Source organism: Cyprinodon tularosa, unplaced genomic scaffold (genome assembly GCF_016077235.1).
Source record: "Cyprinodon tularosa strain WSP-4 unplaced genomic scaffold, ASM1607723v1 ctg81, whole genome shotgun sequence".
Lineage (NCBI taxonomy): Eukaryota > Metazoa > Chordata > Actinopteri > Cyprinodontiformes > Cyprinodontidae > Cyprinodon > Cyprinodon tularosa.
In genome coordinates, this window is record NW_024039574.1 from 1,049,666 (window position 1) to 1,071,552 (window position 21,887).

The following is a 21,887-nucleotide window of genomic DNA, read 5'->3' on the forward strand; positions in this document are numbered from 1 at the left end:
GTATGAAGATGGATTTGTTTCAATAATACGTATGGTTGTATTTTAAATGTGAATGTCTGTGAAGAGTTAGACAGCGTTTTTTGTTTTACTTGTACAGCTAAATATTCAGCTGTAAAAAAAAATAAAAAAAAAAAGAAAAAAAGGGGGAAAAAAACACACCCTTAAATACTAAAGATTTTTCAGGTGTGTGTCTCAGGATATGGTTGAGGTTTGTGGACCCAAATGTAGAGGCAGGGAGGCAGAGGTGAGTTTGATGATTTAATTATGAATAAACAAATAACTGAACATGGAGGCAGGAAATCCAAAAATCAAAACATGAAAACAAAGTCAAACAAACCAGAAACCATGGAGACATCAGGGGGGGAGACTATCATGAGGAGGAAGACTCAGAGAGTTGGAGGAAGTTTGACGAGGAACCAGCCCTGAGGAACTGAACAGAGAGAGTACAGGTGCTGGTCATAAAATTAGAATATCATGAAAAAGTAGATTGATTTCAGTAATTCCATTTAAAAAGTGAAACTTGTATATTATATTCATACATTACATACAAACTCATATATTTCAGATGTTTATTTTGTTTAATTTTGATGATTACAAATGAAAATCTCAAATTCATCATATCAGAAAATTTGAATATTGTGAAAAGGTTCAAAATTGATGGCCCCTGGTGCCACACTCTAATCAGCTAATTAACTCAAACCACCTGCAAAAGCCTTTAAATGGTCTTTCAGTCTAGTTCTATAGGCTACACAATCATGGGGAAGACTGCTGACTTGACAGTTGTCCAAAAGACGACCATCGACACCTTGCACAAGGAGGGCAAGACACAAAAGGTCATCGCTAAAGAGGCTGGCTGTTCACAGAGCTCAGTGTCCAAGCACATTAATAGAGAGGCGAAGGGAAGGAAAAGATGTGGTCGAAAAAAGTGTACAAGCAAGAGAGATAACCGCACCCTGGAGAGGATTGTGAAACAAAACCCATTCAAAACTGTGGGGGAGATTCACAAAGAGTGGACTGCAGCTGGAGTGAGTGCTTCAAGAACCACCACACACAGACGTATGAAAGACATGGGTTTCTGCTGTCGCATTCCTTGTGTCAAGCCACTCTTGAACCACAGACAGCGTCAGAAGCGTCTTGCCTGGGCTAAAGAGAAACAGGACTGGACTGCTGGTGAGTGGTCCAAAGTCATGTTCTCTGATGAAAGTAAATTTTGCATTTCCTTTGGAAATCAAGGTCCCAGAGTCTGGAGGAAAAGAAGAGAGGCACTTCATCCACGTTGCTTGAAGTCCAGTGTAAAGTTTCCACAGTCAGTGATGGTTTGGGGTGCAATGTCATCTGCTGGTGTTGGTCCATTGTGTTTTCTGAGGTCCAGGGTCAACGCAGCCACATACCAGGAAGTTTTAGAGCACTTCATGCTTCCTGCAGCTGACCAACTTTTTGGAGATGCAGATTTCATTTTCCAACAGGACTTGGCACCTGCACACAGTGCCAAAGCTACCAGTACCTGGTTGAAGGACCATGGTATCCCTGTTCTTAATTGGCCAGCAAACTCTCCTGACCTTAACCCCATAGAAAATCTATGGGGTATTGTGAAGAAGAAGATGCAATACACCAGACCCAACAATTCAGAAGAGCTAAAAGCCACTATTAGAGCAACCTGGGCTATCATAACACCTGAGCAGTGCCACAGACTGATCGACTCCATGCCACGCCGCATTGCTGCAGTAATACAGGCCAAAGGAGGCCCAACTAAATACTGAGTGCTGTACATGCTCATACTTTTCATGTTCATACTTTTCAGTTGGCCAACATTTCTATAAATCCTTTGTTTTTATTGGTCTTCAGTAATATTCTAATTTTCTGATATGATGAATTTGAGATTTTCATTTGTTGTCATTTGTAATCATCAAAATTAAACAAAATAAACATCTGAAATATATGAGTTTGTATGTAATGTATGAATATAATATACAAGTTTCACTTTTTAAATGGAATTACTGAAATCAATCTACTTTTTCATGATATTCTAATTTTATGACCAGCACCTGTATTTATGGGAGACTGAAACAAAGAGAGGACCAACGAGCAGCTTAGGAGCAGGTGCGAACAGAGCAGAACAGGAAAGGAGCTAGGGAAAAATTAGAACACAAGAGGGCAGCAGAGGGCAACAAATAAAAACCTGAAAACTGAAAATAACCAAAAAACAAAACAAATTAAGAATTTAACAACTAAAACTAGAAAACATGGAACAAAGTAAAACAGAATACACAAAAGAAAACATAACAGAACCAAGACTATGACAGTGTGATTGATTTCCAACTAAATATTTAGTTTTACAAGTAAAAAAAAATGCTGTGCAAGTTCTTCTGTTAAAGTAGAAGTAGAAGATTCAGTCATCCTAGTGCTGCTGCTTGTTGCATATTGATTTTTGAAAGTTTTAGGAACTACAAATTATATCAACATATATACTGTGACTGTAAATGTGAAATATGTTTATCTGTCTAATGTGTGATTAATGTTCATGGGCAATGTAGGGAAACCTGTTTTACACACATTGACCCTACAAAAATGTTGGGTTAAAAACAACCCAATTTGGGTAGTTTCCCTCCCAGCACTGGTCACATAATGGACAGAAAACACACTGGATTACTTTAACTCAAACATTTGAGTTGGTTCCCTTAAAACAACTGGGTTTTTCTATACAGTCCAATAAAATATAAAACCGCTTGAGTTGTTATTATACCCCAATTGGGTTGTTTATATAATCTAATCAAGGGCTCATATTGACTGCCTTGCTGAGTCCTTCTAACAAGTTAGGTTGTTAATATATTGTTATTATTATCATTTTAAATATATTATAATTATTATTATATCATGCTACAACTATGCTAACCATTTTAGTAACCATTAATATTGCCATTTCAATTCATTATTTTCTTGATGAAATATATTCTTACACCAATAATGTTGCAATGCATATTTAATAAAATATAAAAAATCTACAAATAACACAAAACATTTAGAGGGAAAAAAATGTAAAAAAAAAAAAATGTTAAAAAAAAATGTCAACATTTTACTTCCCATCCTTAAATTACTAATTTTTTCTTCAACCAGATAAGATTCAAGTTCTTGTTTGTAATTTATTTTCTGAATCAGCTAATTTAATACTTTTCAGCCTATGCTGTGAACTTTGGCGTCATTCTGCTCTCTTTCTGGACAGGAATGAAGCTTTTCTGTTTGCTGCTAATGCATAACACGCCTGACATGTTTCTGGGCAGTATGTGGCCCCCTTTCAAAATTTCTTTATACATTTTTCGAGAAACTTGGGAGACATTATATTAAGACCCTTCTAGCGTCCACATTCAAGACATTTTTTGATATCATGTATGGTTTGGCTGTGCAGCTTTTAAGATGAGTTTGTTTCTGCCATTTTACTGCCAATTGATTCTACCCTACAAAATCTTCAGATGATTCAATTGTTTTCTGCAGTTTGAAGTTTCTGATGACTTCCTATCACATTTTCATATGTTCTTCAGTTAATTTCAGCTTTTTTCATTCATCAAAAGCATTCCCACTTGCTGTTTCTCCGAAACAGCTTTTTCTAGTTATAGTTATATAAACGACCCAATTGCCGTACCAAATTTGTTGGGTTAAATTAACCAAACATCTGTCCAATATTCAACCAGCACTGGGTTCCGAAACTACCAAAATCTGGAATTTTTTTTATGGATTTGTTTATCAGATTAATTGTTTTGAAAGATAAAAACAACATTGTGGAACTCCAGCCTCTTAACCTATGTGGTGACATTTTTGCTGCTTAATCTATCTCTCTCATTAGATATGGGACGTAGTGGAGCAATATGACACGGGCTGCACAGCAGGTGGAGGGAAGGATGCCATGAATGTGTTCTATGATGCAGGGCTGTTGTTTGAAACCAACTTTGGTGGAACACCATACAGAATGGGTACTTCAAACTAACTTTGCTTTAACTAAGTACGGTAATGTCAAAGTAAGACCCTTTGTTTTTCAGCAATTGCTCAGCAAATACTAGTTTTGTTCCTCTATATTTCCTGTCATTTTTATTGTCAGTTACTCTTACTATTAATTTTACACCCCTAAAATTATAACAAGCTTTATATTACAGAGGTCTAAATATAGGTGTATTATATGTGTTCTGCTTTAGACATTACATCATAGGAGAGCAATCCTATTTTTTAGAGCAAACACCAATTTTTAAATCTCTCACACAAATTCTCACTTACCGTATTTTCACGACCATAAGGCGCACCGTACTAAAAGGCGCAGTCTCAGTTCTGTGTGCCATTTCTGTATTTTACACACACATAAGGCGCACCGGACTATAGGGCGCGTTTTTTATATACAGGTAAATGTCCTCTACTACCTTTAAATACCTCTACTGCGTATTTAAAAATACAGCGGGGGCAAAACTGAGTATGACTGTGCTTTATTCATGTATTTATTACAAAGTATTAATCAAACCTGGCAGCTGGCCGTGAGACAGACACATCGCAGATGACACAGCGCTGTGATCACTCCTAAATTAACTTAAAATCCTGAAACCTGCCGACGGAATATGTTCGCTTTTATTGCCGGTATCCTGGTGCCTGCAGTTAAAATTATTTAGATGAAAAACACCTGCCAGCAGCCGCGGTGAACCCCAGGCTGCCCAGCCTAGAGGCTGCTGATGAAAGGATTTCTACTGTCGGTGCACCGCTGGTATGTGGGGGTCTGAGCGCCTCCGACAGAAATAGATAATCTGGATGAACTGACTGCAATTATGAAGTTTTCAGGTGGACTTTCTCACTTAAAAACTATTAAAACTACTTTATTCCCACTGATCACAGCAAATATAGCTGCAAGATTTAGATTATTTAGATGAAAAAACACCTGCCAGCCACCGCGGTGAAGAGGAGGAGACCCGGCCCAGAGGCTGCTGTTGAATTAAGTTTTCAGGTAGAAAAATAGAGCGGGAGCAAAACTGAATATGATTGTGCTTTATTAATGTATTTATTACAAAGTATTAATCAAAGCCATCGAAGTCATCATCCTCTGTGATGAATCAGACATGCCAATTTCCCCTTCTTCGCTGTCAGTCACTTTCCGTACAGCGCAGCTCCTCAGAAATAATGCCGGCTTTTGCAAAAGCTTGAAGAACAGAGCCAGCAGACACGTTAGTCCATCTACAATCCATCCGCAAACTGTGGCGTAACTTGCCCGGCTCTGCCTTCCACTTTTCGTGTAATGTAGTCTCCGTCTGTCATCCATCGCTCCCACGCCGCTCGCAGCCTTACTTTGAACGGCCGGTTCACACCGATGTCGAGCGGTTGAAGTTCCTTTGTCAGACCCCCGGGATAACGGCGAGCACAGCGTTCATTGATTCACCTTTTTTTTCACATCGGCTGTGAGATGGGCACGCAGCGATGGTGATGCGTGGAAAAAAACACCTGGTCTCCTCACATAGCCTACACCTCCCTCAGCCACGCTTTCATCATCTCCTCATCTATCCAGCCCTTTTCATTTAATATCATATGTCATCAGAGCGCTGTGTCTGTCTCGCTGTCAGCTCCCAGATCAGCTTCTCTGATTGGTTGATGCGGCGCGTCCAGCAGCAAAACTTCAATTTTTCCATCTCGAGCAGCTGCGTTGGCGGTGACGTGCTGACCTGCGGCTCAAAACGCGCTGCGGGACCTTTTGCTGCACCTATACGTGCGTCAACCATTGACTTTGCATGTAAACTCGCTGCTTCTGCTGCACCTGCTGGGTCCGGTTCACACCGATGTCGAGCGGTTGAACAGCGAGCACAGCGTTAATTTGTTTCCCCATGTTTTTCACATCAGCTGTGAGATGGGCACGCATGGAGTCACAGATTAATGTTGATGGTGATGAGTGGAAAAAAAACACCTGGTCTCCTTACATTCAGCCACTCTTTCATCATCTCCTCAATGAGGTGGTCTCAAAAGTCGCAGTTACAACACACATAGGGCGCACCGCACCATAGGGCGCGCCGCACATTTTGAGGGGGAAAAAAGACGTTTAAGTGCGCCTTATAGTCGTGAAAATACGGTAGTTAAATTAAGAGACCATCGTTTTTATTTTACCTTATTATACTGTAGGACAGGCAGACACACATCTATTAATGACATCTCAATAGAAATCCTATTTGTGAAGGTTAATCTTTATTATTAAACCTTATGGCTCCCTGGATTTGAATTGATGGAACACATTACAAAAGATCAGTTTTCTGGCTTTTAAGCATAACTGTGTGTCACATTTTTACTCATCCCAAAAATTGTATTTGTGTCTGTGTAAAACCCACTACTGCATTAAAGTTGCAAATAACTAAGCCAAAGATTGGTATGGATTTTTAGGAACATACCTTCATGTTTGCTGAAGACAAGTAAATGCCTTCTTGAACAAACATTTTATGACCATACGAGAGAAAAACGAATCTTATTTGACCACAGAGAGAAGTAGGTAGTGTTAGTAGTATCATGCTGGGGATCTGTTTACTGCTAATGGTTTAACTACAATTTCACAAAACAATGACAGAATATTTCTTTCAAATTCTTCAAATTTATCTTAGATAACTCAATGGACCATTGGACCTATTTAGGTCATTTCCATTGGACCCATTGAGCTGTTGCAGTAGTAAACTGATCACAGAAAAACATAAAAACTGGTGTTGGTATATGACTGTCATGTTGGGTTATTGGAGCTAAACCCAAACGCAGAACACCACGGAGACAGGATAAAAGTTCAACAGTTTATTTGAAAAGACACAGTCCAGATAATTGTACTGCAGCAGGAATGAGTCCAGGGTGGTCACACAGGATACGCTGATCTGAGGTTCAGGCTGAGCAGAGGAAAAAGGAAACCAGAAGAGTCCAAGGCCGAGGGATTTAGCAGAGGGCTAGGCAGCAGCAGGGCTAGGCTTCTGACTAGCTGAAATTCAGTCCTTGAGTTGCTCTAAGTTCTCACCCAGAGAACAGGCAGGCAGATCCAGACCGCAGATCTCCTGGTTTGGCTAACAAGAGCAGGAAGACAGGTTTCTGAAGATGAGCTCCTGCAGAGCTCATGAGATGGGGCAGGCAGATTTCAGCAAGGGAGACTCCTCCAGAGTCCCAGGGTTCAGTCAGGTTTCTTCCGTGATTAACAAACACTCTGGCACCGGAGTGAGGTCCTCAGCCCTCTTAAGTACTGGTCTCCTGATGAGCAGATGAGGAACAGGTGGTGAAGTCAGCTCCAGCCTCAGGAGATCCAGTACGCCCTCTGGTGGAGAAAGGTAGACAGAACCCCAGATCCCAACAATAACAAAAATCCCCAGGAAGGGATCCTCTGCGCCCTCTGGTGGGCAAGCCTCAGGATCCCAATACTATCTATGGCTAGCGAAAGATTTTCTTTGTAAATTGTACTGTCCTGATCCCTGCTGAAAATGTATAAAAGCAAGATCCTCAGCTGGGTAAAAGAAGGCTTTAATTACAGTACCTCTGCCAAATCTGCCAAAACAAACAATGAAATACCTGACGGTGATTATGATAAGTTTGTTAAAACAATAAGGTTTCTCTGAAATTAGCGGTTGAGCATTATTTTTGTAACCTGACAACAGCCAGATGCATGTCTCGCTCCGCCCAGCTCCACTCACATACATCTGGGAACCTGCTCATTGAAAGTGATTTCCCCAACCGAATTTATGGTCTGTCCAATCAGGACGCAGGGTGGGTGTGTCCTGGAGTAGAGAAGCGACCGTGAGATTCCAACAACAATGGCGGCTCGCATTGAGGAAGCAAGCGTTAGCATTGATGCTGCTATTTCTTCTGTGTTGTCCAATCTATCTGATATTGTTTAATTAAAAGAACATCAGAGAACGGCTTTGAAGGCTTTTGTTGGTGGAAACGATGTTTTCGCCCTTCTCCCGACCGGATTTGGCAAGAGCTTGATCTACCAAATGGCTCCTCCTCTCACAGCGTCACAGGTTAGCTTCGGTGTGAGTGGTTGAAATAGCACGTCAATAAAGATGACAGACAAGTGGCTTATCCAATCATATGCAAGGAGTTTTGATAAGGCCCAGCCTTCAGTAAAGGCAATTCCTATGGCGGGTTCCCAGATGTATGTGAGCGGAGCTAGGCGGAGTGAGACATGCATCTGGCTGTTGTCAGGTTATTATTTTTGGGCATAGCTTGAGGAGATTTAAGCAAAATAGATTGTGACAGCAAGGAGGAAAAAGACAAACATGGTAAGTACAGCACAGAAAGGCCAGAAAGAAGTAAACAATGAAATATCTTCTTTATTCAATTCAATTCAGTTTATTTATATAGCGCCAAATTCACAACACATGTCATCTCAAGGCACTTTACAGTTCAACCAGATCATACAGTCAAATTGATACAAAGTTTTCTATCTAAGGAAAACCAGTTGATTGCATTGACTCATTGACTCAAATACAATCCCCCACACTAAGCATGCTTGTAGCGACAGTGGAGAGGAAAAACTCCCTTTTAACAGGAAGAAACCTCCAGCAGAACCAGGCTCAGTGTGAGCGGCCATCTGCCGAGGCCGACTGGGGTTCAAGGAGACAGAAGCAGAGATACAAAAAGCAGCTGTAAAAGGTGGCCCCGTCCAGGAAACACACAGCCAGGCAGACGAGCTCCAAGGCAGCTCCCATGCCAGAGGACGAAGAGAGCACATTCACTCAGTCACGGTCAGAGAAACAGGACCACACTGGAAAACAGGCCGATCTCCAACATCTATTAACAAGGGTGTTGATAGAAGCAGCACAGCTGATGTTTTTTTCAAGGATGACGTCACAGCCAAACAGGAACAGACGAGGCAAAGCTACTCTGAGGAAAAGCAGAGAGAGCAGAAGGTTAGAGATTGAACTAACAGATTCTGCAGAATAGGAGAACAGAGAAAGAATGAAGCAGAATGATGAAATGGGGGTCCCTATGTCCTCCAAAAGTCTAAGCCTATAGCAGCATAACTATAGAGATAGCTCAGGATAACCTGAGCCACCCTAACTATAAGCTTTATCAAAAATGAAAGTTTTAAGCCTAGCCTTAAAAGTAGACAGGGTGTCTGCCTCACGGACTAAAACTGGTAGTTGGTTCCAAAGGAGAGGAGCCTGATAACTAAAAGACCTGCCTCCCATTCTACTTTTAGAAATTCTAGGAACCACTAGTAAACCTGCAGATTGAGAGCGAAGTGCTCTGTTAGGAACATAAGGAACAATCAGATCTCTGATATAAGATGGAGCTTGGCCATTTAAGGCTTTATATGTGAGAAGGAGGATTTTAAATTCTATTCTTGATTTAACAGGAAGCCAATGAAGAGAAGCCAGGATAGGAGAGATATGATCTCTCTTTTTCATTTTCATTAGAACTCTGGCTGCAGCATTTTGGATCAGCTGAAGGCTTTTAACTACAGTTTGTGGACTTCCTGATAGTAAAGAATTACAATAGTCCAGCCTTGAAGTAACAAATGCATGGACTAGTTTCTCAGCATCACCCCTGGACAGGATATTTCTAATTTTTGCAATGTTCCTCAGATGAAAGAAGGAAATTCTAGAAACCTCTTTGATATGGGATTTAAATGACAGGTCCTGATCAAAAATAACACCAAGATTTTTTACTTTATTATCTGAAATCAGTTTAATCCCATCCAAATGAAGTGACTGGCTAATCGGTTTCTTTTTCAGAGACTCTGGTCCAAAGACTATAACTTCTGTTTTGTCTGCATTCAGAAGCAGAAAGTTAAGAGTCATCCAGGTTTTTATGTCTTCAAGACATGCCTGTAATCTATGTAATGGGTTAGCTTCATCTGGATTTATAGACAGATATAGCTGGGTATCATCAGCATAACAGTGGAAATTAATCCCATGCTGTCTAATAATTCTACCAATTGGGAGCATGTATAAAGTAAAGAGAATTGGTCCTAGCACTGATCCCTGTGGTACTCCACAGGTAACCTTTGAGCGTGTTGAAGATCTATCATTAACATGAACAAACTGAATTCGATCAGATAGATAAGATTTAAACCAGTCTAGAGCTGTTCCTTTAATTCCAACAAAATATTCAAGTCTTTCTAAAAGAATATTATGGTCAACTGTATCAAATGCAGCACTAAGATCCAACAGGACGAGCACAGATACAAGTCCATTATCTGAGGCCATGAGAATATCATTAGTGACTTTCACCAGAGCTGTTTCAGTGCTATGATGAGCTCTAAAGCCAGACTGAAACTCTTCAAAAAGTTCATTATGGTGGAAGCAATATAATTATAATATAATATAATATAATTACAATAATTTATAGCAAATAAAGAGAATAAATTAAGAATCTAGGCCGAAGCATGATTGGACTCATATTGAAATTCAAACATTAAATGATCACAAAAATTGGTTACTTGTTACCTAATGTATAACAAAAAAAAATCTACAGTATTACCTTGATTCAGCTATTTTAGATTTTACTAAAAAAATACATTATCCAATGTTGAATACTTGTTTGTTCAACAAAGATTTCTGTCATACTGAAAAATGTTTGATTTTTGTGTGAAAAAAGACTCCAAAAACACTTTATCAGGTTATTTAGGAGGGATCATGAAATTTGATGATAAAATGTGTCTTTGGTCTCTTAACTTCCAGATGTAAAATGTCCTGCACCAACCAGGAGGAAACGCGAAAGAACTATCACGGAAGTCAGAACCACCTTGAGTAAGAATTACTGTTTTGGCTGACCCTAATAGGTACTTAGGCACTGCATTGATTACATGGTATGAGCATTAAACAGTAATAATGCTTTATCTACCAAATTATGCATTAGAATTTGAAAGCATTCAAATTTAATAAATTTTTCTAACAGTGTATTGCATTAGTGTGAAAGAGTATTAGGGGTATAATTAGATTAGATTAGATTAGATTAGATTAGATTAGATTAGATTAGATTAGATTCAACTTTATTGTCATTACACAGGTACAGGTACAAGGCAATGCAGTTTAGGTCTAACCAGAAGTGCAATAGCAGCAAGTGCAGGATAAATAATGGTTCTATAAGTACAGGACATGGGTTTCTACTGAATGAGTATAGAGATGAATAGCATTATAAAAAATGAAATATATAGATCACTAGTGTTATGAACTAAATTTTCAGTTGGATATGTACCAAATATAATATACAGGTGGATATTACTGTAAAAAAGGTTTTTACAGTTATGTACAATAGCATATATACAGATGGGTTTTACTATAAAATTAATAAATAAGGTTTGGACAGAAGCTATCTAAATTAAAGTCATTTCAGGTTGAACAAAGGTATTCTCGGCCGCCCTGGTGGTCTGTGGGGGAAATACCGCACTTGCAATTGCAGGAGCACCGACCCGCACCCACAGGCTCAGAAGTCTCGCGAGAGTCGGTCTTGCTTTACGGCGAGAACTTCTACACGCCCCCAGTTAAAAGCATGCTCGTTGCTAGCACAGTGGCGATCTTTGTGCAGTGCTGCTTTCACACAGGACGCAGCAAAAGCAGCAAAATTGCGTCTGCTGGCTCATTTTTGCTGCTTGTACCAGTTCTGACGCGCGGCTGAAGCAGCTTTGCTGCTCTGGCTGCGCGGTGCAAAATTATGTCTGACGCGCGTTGGGCAGAGCTTCACTATCCTTTCTCTGCTTTGCAGCTATATTTGCTGTGATCAGTGGGAATAAAGTAGTTTTAATATGTTTTTAAGTGAGAAAATACACCTGAAAACTTCATCAGTGCAGTCAGTCCATCAAGATTATCATTCTGCCTTCCAATATTTTTTCTGTCGGAGCCGCTCAGACCCCCACATACCAGCGGTGCGCCGACAATAGGGATCCCTTCATCAGCAGCCTCTGGCCGGGTCGCTTCCTCGCGGTTCACCACGGCAGCTGGTAGGTGTTTTTCATCTAAATAATCCAAACTGCAGGCAGCAGGATAATAAAAGCGAACATATTCTGCCGGCAGATTTCTGCATTTTAAGTTAATTTAGGCGTAAATAAACTGTTTAAGAGGAGTGACCATAGCGCTCTGATCATCAGCGCTGTGTCTCTCTCCCTGCCAGCTCCCAGATCAGCTTCTCTGATTGGTTGATGCGGCGCATCGAGCAGCAAAAATTCAATTTTTCCATCTCGAGCAGTAGCGCGTCACGCGCGTCAGATGCTTAAACGCGCCCGACGCGCTGCTTCAGCTGCTCAGACGCGCTGCGCCTGCTGCTCAAAACGCGCCGCGGGACCTTTTGCTGCGACTTGACGGACGTCAACCATTGACTTTGCATGTAAACTCGCTGCTTCTGTCGCGCCAGCTGCGTCCAGTGTGAACACAGCATTAGTCATTCGTTGCGTTCGCCTGTCTGCTAAGCTGAAAAAAAAACCGCGCCTGGCTTGCGGAGAAACCAGGAGAACAGCTGTGCATATTTACGACAGTGCACTTTTACTTTCGCCCTCTGGGGGGAGCCTCGCTGGAAAATCAACACCGGTTGCATAGTGTACCTTTAAAGTACGTTATTGCAAATTTATGTAAACAATTGGTGCTGTGAATAAACAGTCGGCAGTGCAAATATAAGCAGTCGTTTTTCATTATTGTTGTTGTTTTACAACTTTGTTTTGGTCATATCACAGCTTTAATCTTATTGTGTTATGACATTATTCTCATAATGTAATGACTTTCCTGGTAGGGTTATAATCTTATTTTTAACTTCTTTATCCCATTAACACCAGGACTCTAATTTCGTCATGCTACGATTTCATTTTCATAGCTATAGGACTTTAGTATTGTAGACCTAATATTATGACTTTACTCCTAGAATATTATCACTTTGTTTGCGTAATTAAAAAAAAGAAAATGCCTTAGTGTGGCCCTAATACATTTACATACCTAATACATCAATTTTTGCTGATTTGTGTCCAAAAAACAATGTTTTCATCATTTAGATTAAAGTTATGTTTTTATACTCTTGTTAAAGTCCAATTTTATTTGCAGCCTCTTCAATAACCGTGCCAAAGTTGTTGTTTTTTTTTTTTTTGGGGGGGGGGGGGGGGGGGGGGGGGGGTTTGGACATGTATATGGCAGCCTGTTGGAGTCGCAAATCAGATCACCTGTGGTACACTATCAAACATGTAGCAGTAATGCAGCACTTTTTCAAACACTTTTTCAACCTCACACTGTGTTGTACGGAAGTGTATTGCATTCACCAAAGAAAAATAAATCAGACAGCTTATCTCATAATTAAGATATCAGTATCTCATAATTTTGAGATGATATCTCGAAAAATTATGAGATCTTTACTCATAATTACAAGATTCGGTCTTGTAATTATTTATTAAGAGTTCATTTAAATTTAGGTCAAAGAAATTAATACCATATAAAAACAAAAATCAATATAGAATCCCCACAAGGATAGTGTGACATTTTTGTGTGTGGACATGTTTTTGTTATCCTGCAGTGACAATTTCCCAGAAATATGCTACAGTTTTGGGACTTATGTGTACTTGTGGGGGCCAACATCTGCTCTCAATGAAGATAAGTTCTATTCTTGGGGTGGTTAGGTTTAGGTCTAAGGTGTAAATTGAGTTTAGGTAAGGTTTAGGGTTATGTATTTGTCAGTGATGGCTAGTGTAGGGGGCTAAGCCACAGAAATTTATGATATAAGGGTGGAGGTCAAACGAAAGTCCCCACCAGCATAGCATGACACAACATGTGTGTCTGTTCTAGTATTTAATACATTGTGGGGCATGTGCACTCATTCGCTGGACTGGCTGTGGCTGACCCTGATGGTTTTCTTTAATATATTCTTTTTGCATAGATCTGCCTCCCATTTTTTGTCACAACCTTGACAAATCGGGGCCCGTCTGGGGTTTGAATCCCTGATATCTCCCTGTCTCTATGACCATATGGTGGAGCAATTGTGTTTTAGTCCTGGTGATCAGGGACTTGCTTTATTACCAATTGTTAGTTCTTCCTTTCAAGCTAAATTTACAGGCCCGTTTACAATCCTATGCCTGCTGTCAGACAACTTTCTCGTGTAAATTTATAGAAAGCCTTTTTATACTGCGAAAGGTACAGTATTCTGCTGCAAAAGGTGAAAAGAAGTAGGTTGAAAAGGCTGTCTCTGTAGCTTTTTAACTACTCTGATTAATGAGTACTCCTGTTTGCTTGGTGATGTGCCAAGACAAGCAAACCTGATTGAGCATGATATTGGTGTAGGTGAGATGCAACCGATCCGCCAGCATTTTCCGTGAAATATCTGAAGAAAAGTGGAAAGTGAATACATGCTTGATAATGTTGTGGCCAAACCTTCTGCATCTAGCTCGACATCAACTTTTTTGTTTGTGGAGAAGTCTGACAAAGGTTTTAGGACTTGTACAGATTATTGACAGGTAAAAATGTCTACAAAACCAAACACTGCATGAAAAGTGAGATTTTCGTCCCCGTAAACCCCCGTGAACTCCCGCAGATCTCCCTGATTTTCGTCAGTTTCCGACAATTTGCAACCCGCGCTTGTCCGCGTTTGTCGTGCCACAAATTGTCGGAAACGGACTCTGACGTATGTGGAGAGCGATCAGCTGTACTAATGGCCCTAATTAGCATATGAATGCAGCAAACCCGCGCGGCTGGCCAGGTCTGGCTTGAATAACCTACTCAGTATTGGCTGAAACCACTATTCTCAAACAAGTGAAATCGCTCGTGATTGGCAGCAAAACCACACGTGGCCAGGCCAGGCTTTAATTTTCTTACTGGGTATTGGACGGAACCATTTCTTTTTAAACAAGTAAAGTTGCTCGTGATTGGTTGGCATATATATATTTACATATATATATATTTATGAATATATATTTATTTATTCATATATTTATTCATTCATATGCTGTGTATTTATGTTATCCTACACTACTACACAATTATTAGGCTACCATCAAGGACATGAATGAATTTATACAGGAAATGAACATTTGCCAGGAAGCTGTTTATGCAAAGAAAGAGCTTTATTAAAACACACACAACTATATACAACGCGTATCCAAACACATGCGTATCTAAAAATTACAAGTCCGTGAACGGTCCGTTTGCTTCCTCGGGGTTGGAGGTAACTGGCAGCATTCCCTCCGAGGCAGGTCCGATGTGCAGACGCCTACTGTGCGTGGCCCTGTACTTCGGCATCGCTTCTAACCGGGACTGCAGCTTAACACAGAGTTCAGTGAGATCCGGCCTACGAAATGGCGGCGACCGTACAATCCATCCAGAGACACCGCCAACGACGCCATCTTCTTCGTCGGACATGAGGCCGACGGTGGCGGACTTCCAGAGTTCCACTTCCTCATCTGCTAGCACACTCTGCCTCGCTTTCAGCAGCTGAAAAAAAAACAATGAATCAGCGCACTGCGTATGGACACAACACATCTATCAATGCACCTGAAAAATAGTCACCAAATAAAGTCTTACCCTCTTTCTTCTAGCCCGACTCCGAGCAGATTGCTTGGCAGCCTCCGCACGCAGCGTGTTGGCTGGCTGCGTATATCTGAAGCTCCTGCGTACCGTCTGAAAATACGTCTTACAGGCAGCTGGAAAACAATTAAATGAGAGTGGTATGAATAAAAAATCAAACGCAAGTCACAGTAACAAGGAAGGAGAAAACATTAAAACAAGTCACTTACACACAATGTCGTCTTTATCAACATCGTGCAAATCTGGACTTGCTGATATGGCTCCGAGCAAATAGGAGGTCACCGCCTCATTGTGAGGCGACAGTAGTCTGTGAAAACAAAATGTAAAGCTATGATCGGTATCCATCCGTATCCATTGCCTTTTACCGCAGAATGAAAGCATATTCTTTAAATCTTACCCTTGCTCCGGTTCATAGCGCCTGCAATTAGTCTCCGAGTTGTGAAGACGGCGTACTGCTTCCTGTGAATCACAAAAAATGCACTTTAATAAAGCTTGTTCTTGCAAGGCTACTATTAGCCGTAGCTTTAGGCTAGGCTGTTATTAGCCGTAGCTTTAGGCTAGGCTGCTATTAGCCGTAGCTTAGGCTAGGCTGCTTTTAGCTTAGCAGGCAGTAATCGAACATATATTTACCGCTAGCTTCTCTTCTTTGAGTTCGTCTTGTTCGATGCAGAGTTGCCATCGCGTCCAAGAGGAGTTTTACCCCGAAATCCCACATGCTCCGCTCCAGACCGCCTGCACAAAGCAAAGCATACATCCTTCTTCTTCTTCTTCTTCTTCTTCTTCTTCGTGTGGGAGGAGTGTGAGTGGAGAAGCGGAAGAGAGAGAGCGTGAGAAAACTGTTTGAGTGGTTTTTCTTACTTTTTTCTATCCTTTTTTCACTGGGTGTATGTAAGTATTGTGTATATATTTGTGTTTTTTTTTTTTTGTTTAATAGTTGTTGGTGGTTTTTGTGGGTTGTGGGGCCGTCGGGTTCTGCCCGGCGGCAGTCGGCGTCTCTGCACGCCATGGTGGTGGTGGGGAGTGCGGGAGGTTTCTCCACGCTGACACGGAAGAACGGCATCAAGGTGGGTGCCGGTTCTCCGTGCAGCGTGGAGGAAGTGTGTCTGGCTGTGGGGGAGGTTGTTGGACATGGGTCCATCAAGTCGGCAGCTCGCATGAGTGGAGCTGTCGTTCTGTTTGTGGAGAAAGTGGAGCAGGCTCAGCGGCTGGTGGAAGCAGGCATCTCTGTCAATGGGTTGTTTCTGCAAGTTTCCCCATTGACACTGCCTGCAACCAGAGTCACTCTGTCAAACGTCCCTCCGTTCATCAGTGACGAGTTCCTTGTTAAAGAACTGTCTCGGCACGGTAAGGTGGTTTCACCCATTAAAAAGGTGATGTCGGGGTGCAAATCACCTTTATTAAAACATGTTGTCTCCCATAGGAGACAACTGTTCATGATATTGAACAAACGTGATGAGGAATTAAACCTGCGCTTTCATGTTAGACTGGATGGATTTGATTACATGCTTTTTGCAACCTCCTCTAACATGAAGTGCTTTGGTTGTGGACAGGAGGGACACGTTATAAAAGTGTGCCCTGATGGGGCCGGGCGGAGACCCGCTGCTGCTGAGCAGATGGGGCCTCCGCCTAGTGTGGCTGCTGCTGCTGCGGTGGAGGAGCCCGCCGCTGCTGCGGTGGGGGAGCCCGCCGCTGCTGCGGTGGAGGGGCCCGCCGCTGCTGCGGTGGAGGGGCCCGTCGCTGCTGCGGTGGAGGGGCCCGCCGCTGCTGCGGTGGAGGGGCCCGCTGCTGCTGCGGCGGCAGGGATTGCCGCGGTGGTGTCGGAGGGACGTGCGGCGGCTGAGGAGGAGCCAATGGTGGAGGAGCCTGCTCCAGGTATTGTTGAGGCGTCAGTCATAAAGACAGTAAAATCTGTTAAGATGATTGTGTGTGTGAGGAAGGATGGGAGCACGGTGCTGAGTGGTGATGGGGTGAATGGTGGTGAGGGTGAGAGCGCAGGTGGGGAGAGAGACGGTGTGCAGGGAGAGCAGGAGGAGGTGAAGGGTGATGAGGGCTATTTGGCGTGTGGAGTTCAGGGAGAGAAAGGTGAGGGGGAGGTTAGAGGACAGGTTGAAGGTTCAACTGAAAACAGCGTGGAGTTGTTTTGTGGAGGTGGTGTGGAGGGAGAGAGGGGTGAAGCAGAGGAGGTGATGGAGCTGGAGGCTTCTGCGCCCAAAAGAAAAAGCAAAAGGAAGAATGTGGTGGCTGCTGCACAAGCCAGCAAGCTGGCCAGCCAGCAGGCTGCAGAGAAGGAGGAAGAGTCAGACAGCAGCGATGCTGAGAGCTGGGTCTCTGACACCAGTGAGCTCTCTGTGTCACAGTCCAGCGATAAGGAGCCTTTATACCCCGCAGAATCTTTTAGGGATTTTTTAGTCAATACCAAAGGTTTTAAGGGATTAAAAATAGAGGCATATTTTCCTAATTTAAGATTATTTTATTCATCTGCAAGACATCACATCAGCAACAAGGGGTCATCAGGTTTAACTGATAGACAAATCTTTAGATTAAGGAAAATAATGTCCAAAGTCAGAAAACAGCTTTAATGATGCACAACAGCTTTTTATTACTTTTTATAGTTTTTTGGTGTGTCTTTTTTAGCTTCTTACCCATTATGGATTCTTTTAAAATAGCATCTTTGAATCTTAACGGGGCGAGGGAGGCTGAAAAACGTGCTTTAATTTATCAAACCTTAAAACAAAAAAGAATCGATGTCGTGTTTTTACAAGAAACCCATAGTGATATTTTAACTGAAGCAGACTGGAGTAGAGAGTGGAGGGGGGAGGTCATCTTAAGCCATGGCACCTCCCAGAGTGCTGGGGTGGGGATTCTTTTCTCCAGAACCTTCACCCCTCTTTCTACAGAAGTTGAGCACGTCATTCAGGGGAGGTGTCTTTTAGTCAAAGCAAAGTTTGATCTTTTTAGCATTGTTTTTATCAATATTTATTCACCTATCACCAATGCAGAGAAAAGGCGTTTTTTTGAAAAAATTGGGGAAAGGTTGGGTGATTGTGGGTGTGATGATTATGTTTTTTTAGGTGGGGATTTTAACTGTACTGAAAATGAGCTTTTAGACCGCAATCATCCAGAGCCGCATCCAGCGGCCCAACACGCTCTGCGGCAGCTGGTCTTGTCTCACGGCCTGGTGGATGTATGGAGGAGGATGCACGCTGGCTCCAGGCAGTACACATGGTCCCACATCAATGAAAACAGAATCTCTTTAGCTCGGCTTGATCGTATTTATTGTTTTAAACACCATTTTAACGTGTTTAAGGCATGCCAGATTTTACCGGTGGCTTTTACGGATCACTCGTTGCTTTTAGGTAGTGTTTTTATTAGAAACATTTTACCAAGAAGCGCTTACTGGCATTTTAACTCTGCTTTAACTCACGATCGAGGTTTTAAGGAGACTTTAAGCTATTTTTGGACTGGTTTTAGACAGAGAAAGTCAGATTTTACCTCTCTTAGACAGTGGTGGGACTATGGGAAAGTTCAGATAAAACTGCTGAGTCAACAGCATACTCTCAACGTCACTCGTGACATTACCAGATCTATCAGAGATCTGGAGATGAACATCGTGGACTTAGAGCAACTCAGCGGATCCACAGGAAATCGAGAGCACATTGAAGCTCTCAAAACTAAACGGCTAGCGTTAGCCAACCTGCTGGAGTCAAAAGTCCAAGGCGCATTGGTCAGATCTCGGGTCCAGAACATCACAGAGATGGATGCTCCCTCTAGCTTTTTTTTCAGCCTGGAGAGGAAGCACGGTCAGAGGAAGCTGATCCACTCTTTGCTGTCGGACACGGGGCAACAACTGAGCGAACCGGGTCAGATCAGGGAGAGGGCTGTGGGTTTTTACCGTTCTCTGTTCCGGAGCGAATACAAAGAGAACGAGGATCTGTTCCGGGAGTTCTGCACAGAACTACCCCAGGTCTCTGAGGAGACCAACACCGAGCTGGAGCGTCCCCTGGAGCTCCAGGAACTCCACACAGCCCTCCTCGGCATGCAGGGCCAGAGGTCCCCTGGCATTGATGGACTCACCGTCGAGTTCTTCAAGGCCTATTGGGACCTTCTGGGAAAAGACCTGCTAGACGTCTGCAGGGAGAGTCTGGTCGCCGGTTCGCTCCCATTGTCTTGCCGCAGGGCGGTCATCACCCTGCTCCCCAAAAAGGGTAACCTGCAAGACGTCAAGAACTGGCGCCCCGTGTCCCTCCTCTGTACCGACTACAAGATCCTCTCCAAGGCTCTGGCGGTGAGGCTGGGAAAAGCTATGGAGCAGGTCATCCACCGAGATCAGACCTACTGCGTCCCCGGCAGGTCCATGGTAGACAACGTCTACCTGATTCGGGATGTTTTGGAGGTCTCCGGTTCATTGGGTTTACAAGTCGGCTTGATTTCATTAGATCAAGAAAAGGCGTTTGACCGCGTTGAGCACGGCTTCCTCTGGAAAACCATGAGGGGGTTTGGGTTCAGCGAGGGTCTCATCGCCAAGATCCAGGTACTGTACAGTGGCATAGAGAGTGTGCTGAAGATCAACGGTAGCCTGTGTGCTCCTTTTAGGGTGTGTAGAGGCGTCCGACAGGGCTGCGCGCTCTCAGGGATGCTCTACGCGCTCTCCCTGGAACCCCTCCTTCAGAAAATACGTTCGAGTGTTTACGGTCTGGTTTTACCTGGTTTTACTAATCACATTGTTTTATCTGCCTACGCTGACGACGTTGTTGTTTTTATTAAGGATCAACGGGACATCAGCCTTTTAACTGAGGTAACTGAAAAGTTTTCAGTCTTGTCCGCCGCGAGGGTGAACTGGACAAAAAGCGAAGCCCTGGCCTTCGGAGAGTGGTCCGTCAGGCTCCCAGTTCTCCCTCGAGGTTTGGTGTGGAAGAGGGACGGTTTTAAGTACCTCGGTGTGTTTTTAGGCAGTGAAGCAATTTTAAAGAAAAACTGGGAGGAAGTGGAAGGAAAAATAAAAACCAGGTTGGAAAAATGGAAGTGGTTGCACTCCCAGATGTCCTATAGAGGCAGAGTGCTGATTTTAAATAATCTTATGGCATCACAGCTGTGGCACAAACTCTTTGTTTTAGACCCACCCTCTGACCTTCTTGTAAAAATACAGTCAGAGATGGTGAATTTTTTCTGGAGCGGTCGACATTGGGTGCCACAGTCTGTCTTGTTTTTACCAAGAGAGGAGGGGGGTCAGGGCCTTGTCCACCTGGCCGCCAGAACAGCCACTTTTCGTTTACAGTTCCTTCAGAAGTTCCTGACAAAAAACCCCGTGTGGAGAGACGTGGCCAGCTGCATTCTGAGACGTGTAAACTCTCTGGGGCTGGATGTTGCTCTGTTTTTAACAGACTTAAGTCTCTTAAAGATAAAAGGGTTACCTCAATTTTATCAAAGTGTTTTTAAATCATGTGCTTGTTTTAAATTGCACAGGTCCAAAACGCATAACTCTCTGCATTGGCTTTTAGAAGAACCGCTGGTGTGTGGAGCGAGGCTGGACGTCCACGACAGCTCCGTGCCTGGCCTTCCCGAGACGCTGTCCAGGTCGGGAGCGGTGACGCTGAGGCATCTGGTGCGGGTCGCCGGACCGGATTTCTCGGGCATCGAGGAGGTCCGCTCGCTGCTGGGGGTCCGGTCCGCCAGATTGGCGCGGCGCTTTCTGGAGCGTCTGAAAGAGCAGATGACTGCTGGGGAGAGACGGCTCCTGCAGCTACACGCCACCGGAAAGCACCCGCCTGACACGAGTGACCCGTTCCCGGACGTGTATATGGATCCAGACTTTGAGGAGGACAGCGGCCCCCTACTGCAGAATCAAAGGATGGATCTGTGCAAGACGGACCCAAAAACATTGTACAGAACTTGCACTAAAGTCCTAAACAGGAGAACTCTCCACAACAGGGCAACAAATGTCTGGGCAGACAAATTTGGAGGACAAAAACCTCAGTGGAGGACTTTGTACAAGCCTCCCATCAAGAAACGGACTGGTGACCTTCAATGGAGGATACTTCACGGCGCCATTTCTACAAACGCGTTTTTATCTGTCATCAGTCCTGAGGTTTTAAACAAATGTCCTTTTTGCAGTTTGCCCGAGAGTGTGTTTCACGTTTTTATGGATTGTGTACGACTGACTGGTTTTTTCAATTTTTTAATGAATGTTTTTAGCCTTTTTAGTGTGGTTTTTACCCATTCTCTTTTTATCAATGGTGTACATTATAACCGAGCCACTGCCTTCAAATCCAGAATTTTAAATTATTTAATCTCTGAAGCCAAAATGGCCATTTACCTGACACGACGAGACAAACTGCAGGAAGGACCTCAGCTTGATGCGGTGGCTGTGTGGAAGTGTAACATCAAAGCCAGGTTGAGGCTGGAGTTCTGCTTCCACAG

The 21,887-nt window shown here is 43.0% G+C and overlaps 1 pseudogene; it reads left to right on the forward strand.

Annotated features, from left to right (window-relative positions):
- The window catches only part of LOC119774342, a 101,957-nt pseudogene that overhangs the window by 38,296 nt on the left and 41,774 nt on the right, over positions 1–21,887 (forward strand).